Source organism: Balaenoptera physalus (genome assembly GCF_965194825.1).
Source record: "Balaenoptera physalus genome assembly, contig: HAP1_SCAFFOLD_967, whole genome shotgun sequence".
NCBI lineage: Eukaryota > Metazoa > Chordata > Mammalia > Artiodactyla > Balaenopteridae > Balaenoptera > Balaenoptera physalus.
In genome coordinates this window covers 61,889-78,750 of record NW_028125823.1, presented here as the reverse complement: position 1 = coordinate 78,750, position 16,862 = coordinate 61,889, and the positions used below count along the sequence as shown (strand labels likewise).

General features: G+C 39.2%; 2 long non-coding RNA genes across 17 annotated transcripts in view; one reads left to right on the top strand and one right to left on the bottom strand.

Annotated features, from left to right (window-relative positions):
- LOC309653710 overlaps positions 1 to 16,862 on the bottom strand; it is a 249,284-nt gene that overhangs the window by 170,545 nt on the left and 61,877 nt on the right. The window lies entirely within an intron of this gene.
- Positions 1 to 16,862, top strand: part of LOC309653708 — a 50,928-nt gene that overhangs the window by 31,076 nt on the left and 2,990 nt on the right. For 6 of the 10 annotated variants that reach the window (XR_014259386.1, XR_014259390.1, XR_014259391.1 and 3 more), the window contains 3 exons: positions 9,938 to 10,088; positions 13,194 to 14,767; positions 15,411 to 15,618. This is a non-coding gene — a long non-coding RNA (uncharacterized lncRNA). Of the gene's footprint in view, positions 1 to 7,058; positions 7,142 to 9,937; positions 10,089 to 13,193; positions 14,768 to 15,410; positions 15,619 to 16,862 lie in introns of all 10 variants that reach the window. The other 4 variants (XR_014259387.1, XR_014259389.1, XR_014259393.1 and 1 more) reach the window with 4 other exon arrangements.

Below are 16,862 nucleotides of genomic sequence, written 5' to 3'. Positions count from 1 at the left end.
TGTGGGTTTATTTCTGGGCTCTCTATTCTGCTCCATTGATCCATATGTCTGTTTTTGTGCCAGTAACATGGTGTTTTGATTACTGGAGCTTTGTAGTATTGTCTGAAGTCTGGGAGGGTTATGCCTCCTACTTCATTCTTTTTCCTCAGGATTGCTTTGGCAATTCTGGGTCTTTTATGGTTCCATATAAATTTTAGGATTATTTGTTCTAGTTCTGTGAAAAATGTCATGGGTAATTTGATAGGGATTGCATTAAATCTGTAGATTGCTTTGGGTAGTATGGTCATTTTAACTATTTTAATTCTTCCAGTCCAAGAGCATGGGATATCTTTCCATTTCTTTAAATCATCTTCAGTTTCCTTTATTAATGTTTTATAGTTCTCAGCATATAAGTTTTCACCTCCTCAGTCAGGCTTATTCATAAGTATTTTATTTTTTTGGATACGATTTTTAAAGGGATTGTTTTTTTACATTCCCCTTCTTTTAGTTTTTGCTTGTCTGAGAAATTCTTTATCTCTCCTTCTATTCTAAATGATAATCTTGCTGGGCAGAGTATCCTAGGTTGCAGGTTTTTCCCTTTCAGGACTTTGAATATATCTTGCCACTTCTCTCTTGCAATGGTTCTGTAGAGAAATCAGCTTATAGCCTTATGGGGATTCCCTTGTGACTAACTCTTTGTTTTTCTCTTGCTGCCTTTAGAATCTTCTCTTTACCTTCAACTTTTGCCATTTTAATTATAATATGTCTTGGTGTAGGTTTGTTTGGATTCATCTTGTTTTGGACCCTCTGTGCTTCCTGTACCTGGATATCTGTTTCCTTCTTTAGGTTTGGGAAGTTTTCAGCCATAATTTTTGCAAATACATTTTTGATCCCCTTTTCTCTTTCTTCTCCTTCTGGGATCACTATTATGCATAGATTGGCTTGCTTTATATTGTCCCATAGGTCTCACAATGCTTTCATTTTTTTTTTCATTTGTCTTTCTGTCAGCTGTTCTCATTGGGTGATTTCCATTATTTTATCTTCCAGATCACTTATTCATTGTTCTATATTATCTAGTTTGCTATTTATTGCCTTTAGCTTGGCTTTTGTCTCAGCAGATGAATTTTCTAATTTTTCTTGACTCCTCTTTATAGTTTCTAGCTCCTTGTTACCGTGATCTGCATTTCTATCTATAGACTTTCTTAATTCCTTCAGTATTTTTATTACCTCCATTTTGAACTTGTGATCCAGTAGGCTGGAGAGGTCTGTTTCACTGTTTGTTCTTTCTGGGGATTTCTCTTGTTCTTTTAATTGAGACTGGTTCCTCTGCTTCTTCATTTTTCTTATATTTCTCTGACTCTGAATTTACCTACTGTGTTCTTGAGGGTGTGGGAGCATCCCTGTGTAACCTGCATGAGTCTTATATTTTTGGTGTGAAGACTGTTTTTAGTATGGATGCCTTCCACATCTTTCCTCAGTGTGTGCTGAGTGTTGTCTCCTTCATAGGGGGCTTGATTGGTGTTGTGGTGACGACAGCCTGCACTGGATGTTGAGTGGGGCCTCCTCTTTGCTCTGTGGTTGTCACAGCAGGGGCAGGGTGTGCTCCTTATTTGTTGAAGTATTAGCTCTCAGATCTGTTTCTGAGCTGCAGTTTGAGGTCGGTGGTACTGGAGTACTTCCACTGCAAGAGGAGCCACTGAGTATTCCTTCATAAGAGCTTTCCACCTGGAAGTGTGCTCTCTAGGGTTGCCTATCACCCATGCATGCTCACAAAGTATACTGCCCTTGGTCCCACCTCAGCTGTGGGAATTCTGGCAACCAACCTGGATGTCCCTTAGGCTCCGTGCTCACAAAGCCACCAGCACAAATATGTTGGTCAGGCACTGCAACCCACCATAGTTCTACCCCTTGGTGCTACGGAATCAGCCCATACCCCAGCTGCACCTCTGCATGCTTAGACTTGCAAAGCCTGCAGCTGCTAACACTAGACCCACCCTAGCCATGGGAGCACCAGTAATCCACTTGGATGTCCAATAGGTGCTAAGTTTACAAAGGCCCTGGCGGTGTAAATCACCAATGTCATACAGCTGTCGGGATATGGCTCTGCAGATTTTAGCCCTGCTTCAAAGTCACATGGACCCAGGGATCAGCTCAGACTTCAGCCCCACCTCTGCGTGTTGGCAACCCACTGGCACTTGCATGCTCCCAGAGCTTGTATAGGCAGAGCCATGCCTGCTGTAGGCACACACAGAATGAGGCTGCTCTGTCAGGGCCCTACCCCTCACTTCCTGCACATGTTAACAATGGGGCTGCTATGGCAGACCTGGGCTCTGTCCTGAGCACACCCCCAGTTGCGACCTGGACCACACTCCAGCTCCTTCGAGCCATCTCCCTGCAGCCAACCCCAGTCCTCTCCCCAGGTCTGTCCACTGAAGCCTGAGTTTCAGCACCAAGATCCTGCACACACCAGCAGATGCACATCTCGGGCTGGGGAGAGCAGTGAGGTGTCCAGGACCGTCTGTCCTGGTCTGTCTCTGTTCTGCCTGCCATAAGCCAGTTGCTGCACTCTCCTGTGAGCCTCTGAAGCTCCCTATATGTCCCAAATGATCTCCCAACTGGTGAAGGGAGTTCCCAGGGTGAGGGAAGCCTTCTTTCACAGCTCCCTCCCAGGGGCACAGGTACCATCCTAATTCCTTTTTTTTTTTTTCTTTCACCCTATCTGGTTAAATAGTTATTTTTCTTGTAGTTTTAGTTGTATGAGATCTTCTGCCAGCATTCAGTAGGTACTCTGTGGGAATTGTTCCACATGTAGATGTATTTTTGATGTGTCTGTGGGAGGAGGTGTGCCCTACATCCTTCTATTACACCATCTTGATCTCTCAACCTTGAAACTTTTTAAAGGAATAAAATTGATCTCAGTTAACTCACTAGACTCTTTTTCTTATTCTGCTTTCCAATAAGGGGGAAAAGCTCTTGCCGATGTAAATATTTTCTAATTAAAAAATAGTTTAATCTTTCTCTGATTGTGTGAGAGGAATATATTTTATTGCCAAAGAATAAAATTTGAAAACAGGAGTTTAATACTTATTAGTATATAAAACAGTTCTATGCTTCCATTATTTTTTTCCCTGGCTATCATTTTCAAGCAGAGTTTGTTTTATTGAGAGGAGAGTAGGTTCCACATAATGAGAAAAGTACAGTGTTATAGTAAGGCATACCTCTTCTCCTGCAGGGAACAGATGCCACACATTCTGCATCGTCCAGTTTTATAAGCAAGCCTTTTACCAGAGAACCACTAAAATTTTTCTTTCATATAATATTTGCCAACAATTATGTTGTAAATGAGTTCCTTCCTTCATAATGAGCTACTCAGAGCATAGATGCTGGAATTTTTTTTTCTTTTTTTTTTTTTGTATTTCTGTTGTTCTTTTTCCACAATTTTTAAATTGAAGTATAGTTGATTTATAATATTGTATTAGTTTCAGGTGTACAGCAAAGTGATTTGATTATACATATGTATATATATATCTATATCCTTTTTTAAAATTCTCTTCCATTATAGGTTATTACAAGATATTGTATATAGTTCCCTGTCCTGTATATAGTAAATCCTTGTTGTTTACCCATTTTATATGTGGTAGTGTGCATCTGTAAATGCCGTACTCCCAATTTATCCCTCTCCCCTTCCCCTTTGGTAACCATAGGTTTGTTTTCTATGTCAGTGAGTCCATTTCTGTTTTGTAAATAAGTTTGTTTGCACTGTTTTTTAGATTCCACATATAAGTGACATCATATGATATTTGTCTTTCTCTGTCTGACTTGTTTCACTTAGTATGATAATCTCTAGGTCCATCCATGTTGCTACAAATGGCATTATTTTATTCTTTTTTATGGCTGACTAATATTTCATCAGAGAAGGATCACTGTGTTGAAAACAGTCATTTACACTATCAAGAAAGTGAAAAGACAACCCACAGTGTGAGCAAAATATTTCTAAATGATATATTTGATAAAGGATTTGCATCCAGAATATATAAAAAACTCTTTCACCTTAACAATAAAAAGAAAAACCACCCAAATTTTTAAAAATGTGCAAAAGATTTGAATGGCCATTTCTCCAAAGAAGATGACAGGTGTCCAATAAGTACATGAAAAGATGCTCAACATCATTAGTCATTACAGAAATGCAAGTCAACCACAATGAGATACAATTTCACACCCACTAGGATGACTAATATTAAAAAAACAGACAATAACAGTTGTTGATAAGGATGTGGAAAATTTGGAATACTCATACATTGCTGGTGGCAACTGCTTTGGAAAAGTGTTTGACAGATCCTCAAAATATTAAAATGATCATATAACCCAGCAGTTCCATTCCTAGGTATACACACAAGAGAACTGAAAACATATATCCACACAAAAAAACTTGTACATAGATGTTCACAGCAGCATAGCCCAAAAGGAGAAGCAATTTAAATGTTCATTAACTGATGAATAGAATGTGGTATATTCATACAATGGATTATTGTTTGTCAATAAACTTAATGAAGTATTGATACATATCACAACATGGATAGTCCTCAAAAACAGTATGCTATGTGAAAGAAGTAAGTTACAAATGGCCACATATTGTATGATTCCATTTATGTGAAAAGTCCAGAATAGGCAAATCTATAGAAACAGGAAGTAGATTCCTGGTTCCAGAGGCTGAGGAGAGGGGTTTCTGTGGGTTTTTTTTTTTTTTTTTTTGGCAGTAATAAAAATATTCTGAAGTTACATAGTGGTGATAATTCCGCAACTTTGTGACTATACTAAAATCTAGTGAATTATAGCATTAAATTTACCTTTTTAAATAATAACTCAACAAAGCTATAATTAAAAATATTATAAAGTCCTTAAAATATTTAAAACGGAAAATTTTTTATAAATATAATTTTTATTGATAGTATTGTCATTGGTAATAGAAGCCCAGAAGAAAATATGTAGGAAAACTGGTTAAGGCCATCCTCTGACCTATTCGCCTCATGGCAAGTTCAGCACCAAGGACAGCTCCCCTGCCTGCCATCTTTTCAAAACTAGCTTACAAAAGGCTACCAAAGTCCTGCAAAACTTTTCTAAAAGTGACATTTCTATTATGCTTTTCTTCTTTTCAACACTGCTGTATATTATGGCAGCTATGCTTGCCTTCATTTGTACATTTCATAAGCAGTTGACCAGAAGACAAAGGATCTGCTACAACATTAATCCACTTAGCAAAATATATCATTATGTGCCAGGCACTCACTCAGCATGAGATCTTAGACAAGTGACTTGCCTCTACTAGCTTCATTTTCTTATCTAAACCTTGTGAATAATTATACATGAATGATAAACTAAGACAATATTTGTGAAATAAGTCATATGACTTGTATTCATGAAAGGTATTTTTATTACTGAATTGTTGAGCAAATCATCCCATTGCATTATTAAGCAATTTACTTTATTCTGGGTGCACGTAATATCCTGTGACACTAGAAGCCCAGACTAATGTCTGGGTCATACTCAGGCTTAAGATTAATTCTGTTAAGAGCCTTCATGGTAAGAATCATCTTCTTAAGCATGCTTCACATGGGCGCAAATTTCTAAGACATAACCCTGGCCCTGGCCTCAAAATGGGCCCATTTTCTAAAGATGAGGAAAGGATTAAAAGCTAAGTATCCAATCCTTCACCTTTCTAAATTTAGTCCAAAGATTAACTTCAGCACATAATTGCAGCTACATGTCCCCTACACATATTTGCATGTGATCAGTCCTGTCATAACAGACTTTATCTGTATGGTAGATGTTAATTCTAACCTCATACAACACTGTTATAAAAGAATTGTGTAAAAAATAGCACTTCAAAATATGAAATTATATGGAAAGGTCCCACAAATGTTTGAACAGAAAAATTGTGTCAAATCATGTGACGTCATGTTTTCATCTGTATGAGTGCGGGTGGGAGAGGGAAAAGATGACCTACAAAGACCTAACTAAAAATGTATGGTTCAGTCTCACTGGCTTTCATTATTCTCATTCTTACTCAGATGGTTCAACTTTAGCTGCCATTTACCAATCTTACTTGTATTTAAAAATCAACATAACTAGAACAGGATGCTTAACTCTGCCAAATTCCATGAAGCCAGATGCTGCTTCCTTAAGAAGAAAAAGAAGTTCATAAAAATTATTGATCTTTAAAGGGAACAGAGTGGAAGGCAGTCATTTGATCTCTCAACGTCCATTATTTCCTTTGCTCTGGCTTAAGTAAAAATGTTGTGTAAGAGGTCAGAGTACATTTCCGTAGGAGCCCTGGAGTTTCTTAACACAAACGTCGTAAATAGTACTTCTCTTTCTGAGGAAAAGTGCATCGCTCTGAGCAGGCACACACAGGAGCCCCTATCATTCTGAGAAGCTGGGGATGGATCTTGAGTCCAAATGTTTTCAAAAGCAAACATTTCCGATTTCCATTTCATTTATTCTTTATTTAACCCTTACTTTCTCCTTCAGTGATTATTTATTGCTTTCTTCAACTATAAGCCCATCTGCAAGATGGCTATTCTTTTGTGGTGCACAGAATTTCAACAGTTTGCTTTGTTTCCTTAATGATTTTCCTGACTCGCCCACCTGCCTATACTCTTCTTCAAGGTTTAATTTAAACGTGCCATATCATTTCATATCACCCAGCAACATTTATTATATTTAGAATATCTTTTCCCCAAATGTATTAATGTGGTTTCTTTCCGGTCAGTTTTAGAGCCCCATCAGAAAAAAAACCCAACCCATAATAATTAATACATACTTATGGGAGCACTTGAGATGGGAGACTGAAACTGAAATTTATATTGAAAAAATTCATATAATATTTATAAATAAGCCACCAACACAAACCACTATATCAAATTCCTTCAGGCTAAAGGCAAGCCTTATCATGTCTATTATATTGGGCTTTGGATCATAAATTCAATTCCCACAGATTCATAGCACAAAAGCATTTGCAAACCTTGCCCTCCTCGGTTTGGACCCCAGACTCAGGAATGCAGTGGGATCTTGTGTTGCAGGTAGACTCCACATTCTTGGTATGACGCTCAACCCTGTGAAAATTTCCCCATGATTCCTCTTCCTTTTTCCAGTACCAAGAAAGGTATGTTTTGGTCACCCAGTGTCCATGAGCCCTTCCTTAGAACACCCTGAATTCTTTTGGGGAAACAGCCTTCCCTCTCTATGTGCATGTGATTTTGGTAGAACTGTGATTACAGGAAGCAGCCCTCCTGCTACCAAGATCCTAAAGGGTCCTGAGCACCTCCTAGTAGGTCCTAGTGTATCTAGAGAGTGAGCACATGATGAGTCCAGTGCTTTTTTCTGGGACTTTGACACTTGCGCCACTGATGTAAGTTTGAAGTAAGACTGGAATTCACTAGTTCCAGTGGAAGCAACCCAACCAGACTGCGGCTGCTATGTACCGTCCCTGGAATTCTGCTTCCTCCTTCTGGAGCTGCCTCAATTCCAAGACTAATTTTCTGGTCTTCCCAATGATTTTCTTTAAGTCAGCCAAAGCCAGTTCCTGCTTCCTGCAACCAAAGAACTCTGACCGACTCTCGCTTCAGGTGGAGTTTCTTGCCATGTTTAATGACTACCTACAACAACAGCCAGTGCCCTGTGCTAATACCAGATAAGATGCTAAAGCATTTACAGGGCTGGAACTATCTTGGGAGAATTATTGCACAAAAGGTCTTCACTCACTTTCCTTCCACGAAACTAGAGAGTCAAAGAACCACTCACTATAAAAGGAATTTGGGTCATGATTTTCTGTATCTTCAAACTTCATACATTTATTTTTAAATTTTAATATTTTGTTATAAAAGCTATACGGAAGGTCGAGAATCTAAGAATGAAATTAACCACAATCACATCCTAGGTCAATTCAGTGTTTTCACTTGTTCGTGTCATCTTCTAGTCCTGGTCTATGTTCAGAACACATTTTTATTATCAACAACACTGTCATAGATTCTATTTAACACTTCTTGTTATTTTATCATGCATATGTTTCCATTTTGTCAGTCTCCTTCTGTTTTTCCCTCACCTCTCCCTCCTACTACTCATAGATAAACAAATGCTAACAGCAACTCTGTATGTTGTTTTTCCACTTCACAGGGCATCAGGAATTCCCTCCAGTCAGCTGGATCTAATTCATTCTTTTTATTTCGAGTGTTTGTAACCATTTACATGTAATGGTTGTGATTAAATCTACCATCTGGATGTTTGTTCCCTATTTATCCCATCTGTTCTCTGTTTATTTTTTACCTTTATTTCCTGCTATTGGTTTCTTAGCTATACCTCTACCTTTTAGATTTTAGTGGTTGTGCTAATGTTTATAATACATATCCTCAACTTACCAAGTCTACTTTAAATAATAATATTTGACTATTGTATAATAACCTTATAACAATATACTTCCATTTTCCCCTTCCATCCTTTGTGCTATTGTTGTCATACATTTTATTTCTGCATAAGTTATGAACCCAACATGTTTGTTATTTTTGCTTTGTATAGTTAATTAGTCATAGAAGAAATTTAAAAATGAAAAAATACTTTCATATTTACCCACATATTTACCATTTCTTGTACTCCTCATTCCTTTGTTAGATCCAAGTTTCCATCTGGTTTTATTTTTCTTCTATCTAAAGAACTTCCTCTAACAATACTTATAGTGATTTTAACTGGCAAAGCCCCTCAGCTTTTGTTTGTCTTAATAAGTGTTTATTTCACCTTAAGGTAAAAATTTTAAAGAAGATTTTTGCTGGATATAGAATTCTATGTTGACAGTATTTTTTTTTTCATTCTACAATTTAAAGATGTCCATTGTCGTCTGACTTGCATCATTTCTGAAATCTGCCCTCATTCTTATCCTTATTCCTCTGTTCACCATGTGCCTTTTTCCTCTGGCTGATTTTAAGATTTTCTCTTTATCACTGTCTTTCAGAAATTTGATTTTGATGTGCTTTGATGTTATTGTGTGTGTGTGTGTGTATTTGTGCTACTTCAGGTTCCTTAAGGTTCTTAGATCTGTGGGTTCATAGTTTTTATTAAATTTGGAAGTTTTCCAGCCATTATTTCTTCAAATATCTTTCTGTCTCCCTCTCCTCTCCTCCTGCCAACACACACTTTTCTGGGACTCCAGTCAAACATATAATGAACCACTCTATATTATCCCCAGGTCATTGAGGCCTGATTTAGTTAGTTAGTTAGTTAATGTTTCAGATTGAATAGTTTGTACTGCTACATCTTCAGGTTCACTGGTCTTTTTCCATGTCTAAGCTGCAGTTAGTCCCACCAAGTGTATTTTTTCACTTCAGATATCTTAATTTTCATCTCTAGAAGTTCCAATTGGTTCTTTATGTCTTCACTATCTCTCCTGATTATATTCATATTATTTAAAGATCCTTAAACATGTTGAGCATGTTTGTAATAGCTATTTCATTGTCTTTGAATACTAATTCCACCATCTCTGTCATTGGTGGGTCTTTTTCTATTGACTCTTTTTCTCCTCCTGGTTATGGGTCATATTTCCTGATTCTTGGCATGTCTAGTTATTTTTTTTGGATCCTGAACATGGAGTTGTTAGGTCATTGAGTATCTGAACTTAGCTATCCTCCTTTAAAGAATGTTGGTTTTGTTCTGGAAGGTAGTTAAAGTCCTGGAAGATCAGATTGGTTTGATCCTTTCATGGCTTCTTTTGAAGTGTTTAAGGGTATATCTGGAGTAGTCTCTATTCTGAGCTAGTTTAGCTCTACTACTAAGGTGTGACCCTCTGGGTCTCTTGAACAGTCACTTTGGATGCTGGTCTCTTGAAGGCATAGTGTGAAAGATCCATGGCTTGACCTTGACCTGAAAGATCCTTGGCAAGAGATTCATAAAATCCTCTCTCCACATGGTACAGCTTGAGACCAAAGAGTTGCTGTGAGGGAACATGGAATTGAGGTTGCCTACAGTTGCATAGAGGGACCAAACGTATGGGTGGATGCTGAGAAACAGTTAGAATGCTCCTGTAAAGAAAAGTGGCTGGCGGATAGTGGATCATTAACTACCAGGTCAGTAATTCAGTGTGATACTTGATTCTCTCTGTATACAAGGACTTGGCAGCTTTTTGGCCTGCTACATAGATAATGCTAAACTTCCTGGTCCCTGTTAGGATTAAATGGCACTGAAGATTGCATTAATCTACGAGGTCCTAATGTATCTCCTTAGGACCATCAGCCTACAAATAGGAACTTTGAGGCATTGCTACAATTTTGAAGCAGTTGTCCTTTACCACATGTCTTTGCTTAATTCCTAAACTTTATAAAAGTTGTTAAATGGTTTTATGTTGAGAGATTTCTTCATATTTGAAGAAGCATATCTTGTTTCACTCATTTGAAAATGCCTTTGGTTACTATTTTTCATCACTGTCCTTTGTTCAACACAATAACTGACTTAGAAAATCTCATTATCTGGGGATGGTTTAAGAGTAAAGTAAGGGAGATGGCTTGGAACCATTTGAAATCATTTCACCATATCTATTTACTTCTTTTTCCCTGAGCTGGGGTAAGTATAGGTTTAGCACCAACAATATCTATTTATAAGGTGTTTGCTTCTTCCCACATGGATATTCAACTTGGTGTCTGAGGTTAGTAAAATGAAGCTTTAAGTCTGACTGCTTTTGTTATTGTGATTTTTACAGCATTGTTCAACACATGTACTCATTCCATTAGGTCTTGCCGACCATTAGCTTGTGGGAAATAGTTCCTCTTCTCTGTATGTTTAAGCCTAAACTTACATTGGCTTAGTTTAGTTGCATTGTTAACCTTTGAAATGTAGGTAATTTTAATGTCCCCAACACAGGCTGACCCAGAAATAGATTTAGTGAATATTCATATACAACACCAAACTATCTTTCCTGATATCCACCATGAGGCTCTCCAAAGATTTCCCGTTGTTTTTATTTACTTAGTGTCTAGAAAGCCACAAATGTAACCTGACGGCTGAGAACAACCAGCAGGTTTACCCTTCTAAGGGCCTGGGTTCTCTGCTCTGTTCCCTGGCTCCAGGCTGTATCTCAACAAATATAATATCCTGTAGAAGGAATAAGAGGCATAGGGAAAACAATACCTCATTACAGTGAACATTAAACTAACCTGTGATAGAGCTGTTGGGAATACTGTGCATAAGGTTCCAGACAACCTTGGTGCTTAGGCTTAAGAGTGCAGGAGCCAATCTCCACTGTCGGTAAGAATTTACTACCCAGGGCACAAAGAGAACAACAAATTAAGGAAGTCGTCATGGAACTTGGAGGAAGCAGATAACGCCAAATTTACCCTTTGCAACATGAAGTTCAAGTACTGGAGCCAGAGCACTTTACAGAGCTAGCCAACCACAGGCCAAAAATGGGGCTGAAAACACACGTAGTTGAGGTTTAGAGGACAGAACTGTAAATCCCCTTTCCATCAAAAAGCTGCAGGAAAGCTCGCAGGACTTCGGTCTGCATTTTAGAAACAGCACATGTGTGTCTTCTAGGCTATTTAAGCAGATCAACAGCAACAAACCTGCACACGAAGGGAATTACTCCGGACACCTGTAACTCTTTTTTCTTCCTATCTTCCCTCCGACCACTAAGAAAACTGCCTCATGAGGGCAACCTTGTGTGACTCTTACCCTAAAGCTCTGATGTCACCTGCATTTGTCTTTGTTCTTCTCTGATGAATTCTAACATTTTCTATTGGTGAGGATGCTAATTGGATGATTACCAACCTTAATTACGAGGTGCTCTGAACTACGCTGATTCTTCTTCCTTCGCTGAAGGTCACTCATGTGTGCACCTGAGCTGTGAAAACTCCACATGTATTTGATATGGTTTGAGGCACGCCCTGAACACACCTGCTTCCCAGAAACTTTGAATCTGTGCTGCAGGCACCCGGGCCCCATGCCCTGGCCACAGATGATTGGATAGAGTTGTGCACGTGGTTCAAGGACCGTAGGTCGGCTGAGCCAATCAGATTCTACTTCTCAGGATTTCGGACTGGTGAACTAAGATGCAGCTTCCTTCAGTGGCAGGAGCACCCTTGTGTGCCCAGAGGATGAAGAGTGGGAGATGGAGGTGGAGAGAGACAAAGAGAGGAAGGGAAAGAAAGGGAGATCATGTACAGAGTGAGGCGGGGAAATCTTGAGCGATGAGACCATCTCTCTGTGGATCATGAGAGACGCTGCTGGAAGCTTTACTTCTTGGCTCTCTAGGTCCCAGGTGCCTTCCAGGAGGACTGGCTGTACTTCCTGCCCTGTCGGTCTGTGGGATGCTCCTTATGGAACTGACTTAAGTGGTTTTCTATCCTCACAAACTAACTGCTTGAACAGAACCCAAAATATGTTAGAAACATACTTCTTGCGTTTCTGGCAAGACTGGCTTTTAGGCTCAGGCAATATTTCATATTAATCATAAAACAGTAACTTGGGCTCATAAACATTTGTCATTCACACTAAAATCCCACACAGAATTGGAATTCATGGAATTGCTCAAAACTCTTCCTTATTACAGACGTTGAGCCCGTGCCCCCTCTTCAGGCCACCATCGACGCGGCCTGTGAGGGTCAAACAAACACAGTGTGCCTTTCAGATGCGTGAAGACCCTCAGGAACCAAGGCGTGATGGATGCGTCTGGTGGAGAAGAGACCATTACAAGCCACCTGTTGTTTAAGAACTCTCTCCTGTCCCATTTGCCACCAAAGTTATTTCCTCTGTGTTGGTGATAAGCTTCCAGGCCTTCATTTTTCCTGACGTCAGTTGCGCACGCCAAGGGGTGTGTCCTTCTGCTTCTGACTTTGAGGTGGTCTCAGGCTGCTATGCCCTTGCTTCCCTGTTTGCCACACCAGCCCCACCCTACACCCTACCTGCGACCTGCCAGGAGGCTCTGCAGAGTCCAGGCCGGGGTCAGGCCTCTTCCACCAGCAGTGCAACATGGCACGTGTGTTCCCCAGACATATTAAGGTTCTGTTCATTCTTAGGAGTCCGTGACCCCAATAAGTAATGTTTTTTCATGAGCTATATTTGTTTAAGAAGCTGTTTCTCGGTGAACTCAATGTCCTTGGTTAATTTTAACCTCACTAGAGATAAAATGTTAACAATACTCGGTTTGACCTCTTATGTCTATTGTGGCCATTCCATAGGTCTCTCTGACTGGATGAATATGTCGGGGTATCATTAACTTCAGGAAGCTTCTCTCCCCAGGACTACATCTAAAAACTTGGTCTCTTCAAGTCCTGGATCAATAAAAAAGAAGGAAGAAAATCATCACACTATGAGATTCTTTGCTTCTTCAAGAAGGTTAACAGCTGAGCATGGCTTTCACTATCAACCTGTGATTCGGAATTCATTTGATATTAGTATGAGCACTGTTCTAGTCACAACAATGTAAGACCCACACTCCTTCCCACAGGAGCTTGAAATCCAGTAAAGAAATAGATGTGATGAAGATTTTTGTTAAGCATAACGAACTGAAATCAAAAGGAGGTTCTTGCTGATTTCCGCTAAGAGAATGTAGAAACCTATGGAAGGCGTCTCAAAAAAGCAGCAAATGTAACTGGGACTATCTGATGGCTGATCCAAGGACCTCTGCCAAGCAGAGGGTACGACTCAGAGGAGAGATCCCAGCCCCCATTCACCTCCTCAGTCAGGTGCCCTGAGCAAGGCGCGTACTGGACAATTCTACACAAAAGTTGGACCAATAGCAAAACAACAAAACAAAAGCACTGCCCTCCCATTCTGGGCAAAATCCCAAACTCCCAGATAACAACAGAAGCTATTGATCCTTGCCTGAAACTCATGTTTCACTGCTACTAAAGGGTGCTCTACAGACCAGTGCCACATAGCAAACTCTTTCTGCCCATCTGCAAGAATGTGTACAGAAACTGAGAGCAAGTGTTTAGAAACTTTTACAGCAATTTGATCTCAGTGTAACATTTTAATTTAATTTTACAAAAGTGCCAGTCTGCAAAGAATTGGAAATTTTAAGAACGGGTCCATCACCACAGATTCACCACGGATAGTTTTATAAGCACTGTTCTGTCACAGTTTTCAAAGGGAAAAAGCCACTCTACTTCCTCCTTTAAAAAGAGAATCCTGTGACATTTCCTTTTCCTGTACAGTATATGGAGTATCTTCCAGTCTGCTAGCACCTTGAAAGACACACAGGAGGGACAGCTGAAATGCAACCAGTAATACAACTGGCCTCACAAGCAGACTGAAGTGTCCACTCTTATTATCTTGTGAAATATAAGCCAAGTGGAAAAATTAATTTCTCATTTACCACTTTCTGACTAATGAATTTAAACATAGATCAAATACACACCAGTGCTGAGTTTTTCTTTTAATCTATTCAGCATGCTTAATTATAGCTAAGGGTAGCTTCTGATAAGAGATATAAACATATATTTATCTTTCCTATTTAGCTATAATGATACGAATATTTTATAATAAACATCATTTTCACCAGGTATCACCTCATCTCTGCTCCTTTTTTATTTAAGGGAGTCATAAATGTGTCTACTTGGAATCACATACGGAAAGTTCCAGAACATTCATGCAGCTTTTCAGGTCTTCGCCCCCACTGTCAGTTTGCACCAGCTGCTTCTCATCACCTAGCCCTGGTGTCCTTCCCATGAAGCTCGGTCCAACAGAGAAGCCAGCACCCAAAGGAAGTCCATGTACACACTGAGCAGTGGACAAAAGCCGAGACTTGAAGGTACGTGAACTAGATCCCAAGTTGTTTCCCAGATTCTGTCTTTGGGGATGACAGTGATAAAAAGACATGGGGCCAGGAAAGTCTCAGGCTTTTGTGTTTGTCCTTATAAAGGTGCTGATGTATGGTAAGGAGCAATGGAGTAAAGTTATACGTTGTCCATGAGGCCTTCTAGCATTACTGATTTGACCTTCACCCCACCTTTTCAAACTCGAGGATGAGTAAAACAGAATAGTAAAATGCTATGCTGATAGTTTTAACTACCATCCTCTATATGGTTCTGTCTAGATGTTCCGTCTGAGGTTTTATAAGTTAGAAATAAGAAAATATTCTTTGTTTACGAATAGGCTATTTCAATGGAAAAAATATTTCTGTACCTCAGGAATGCTTCTTAGGACACATTCCTTATTTAAGTAAACTACTTGTACAGAAATGGGTTTTACAACCCATCTAGACTAAGTTGAAAATACTTCAAGCGAGCATTTAAAAAAAATTTTAGGAAATTGTCTTGACTAAATTTTCCAAGTGACTAAGTGACACTGGTGGCAGCAAAATGACTTAAATAATCTGAGACCTGATGACGTTGACTATGAGGACCAATGGATCAATTATATTCAGAACTTGGGTTTTTTTGTTTTTAAAACAGAGAGTGGTATTTTCTCCAGAGACACCGGATAGGAATATAACTTGATCGTCCCACATGTGGTCCACTCATCCACGCTGGCTTTGAATCACACTCATCCCACGCTGAGCTCTTGTTTCCTCAAGCGCATTCTATGGTCTTCCAGTGCAGACAGACAGCATGCACTTCTGGTGGTTCTACACAGCCTTCTGGTCCAGGGCTGATTGAATATGTGAGTAGTTGTTCTATCACTTATAAACCATGTTGATATTAAGCATAAATGTAGTCCAGATAAGCTTTCATTTTCTTAGCCTAGAGGAGTATGACAGGATTAAAACCAAAGTGAATTGAGGGACGACTCAACTGTTTTCAGCAAATAATATAGAAGTGATTGTACCATTTGGACCCACTTAATTTTGTGTCTGACTATAAAACAAACACTGTGACAAACAGGATTTGAAGGAAACTGAGTGACTATAGAGAAAAGTATACCTAAGTATAGTCAATACTAAGGTAATGAAACAATATTCAACTTATGACAAGCAACCCAATAGACCATTAAAGTTTTAGATCTATAAAAATATATATATTTAAAATTTACACAGTAACAATTTACATAGTCTTAAGCAGTGTGAAACACATTCTTATACAAAGAATCATGCAGCTTTAGAAACTTGCTATTTAAGAGAACTAATTCTGAATTAGTCATTCCTTTATTCCTATTTGTATAGGTTTTCACATATCAAGTCAGTTATCAGTTAAAAAACATATACCTTCTTTAATGTGGATTCCCAACATTTTCAGAGTACTCATAAATTAGATTTTTTTTTTCCTCCCCAAGGCCTGCCTGGACAGAATTAAAATGGTCTTTCTTAGATCTCACTAAAATATGAGAAAATCATCTGATATATAACAAAAACAAATATTTCCATCCAAAATTCATCTGCAGAAAGTCCCTGGAAAATTAACAGGAATGCCCCTGATCTGAGCTGCTCTTCTCTCCTGGAGACTGGGCTGAACCTATGCTAGCTCTGTCTGGGGCTCTCCCGTACACCAGAGAAGGCCCTGGGGCTTTCCCCTGGCTCCCCCGTGGGTGGAAATGACTTTGGTTCAGGGCTGTGAAGGCCCACATCCAAGAAATTCAAGTCACTAAGGTGGCCCTGAACTAATACAGTTTCTTGGGGACCTTTCAAATGATAGTGTTCCTAGGATGAAACCAGAAGCCATCTGTAGTTATTTCTTTACTTTGGAGACAAAGCAAAACATAATTTGCATGACTCATTTGGTCACCTAAACCTCCCTCACGTTGGACTTTACATTGAGGGTCTTTTAAGGCTGGAGGAAATACTGAGATTAGAAGGGCACGATAGAAAGATAATGTGAAAAGGAAAAGAAATCCAGGTACCAGGCAGGGGAATTAAACTTGCTTATCAAAAAAGTCAGTCTTGAAGATAAAAGTTCTAAGGATGGATGGTG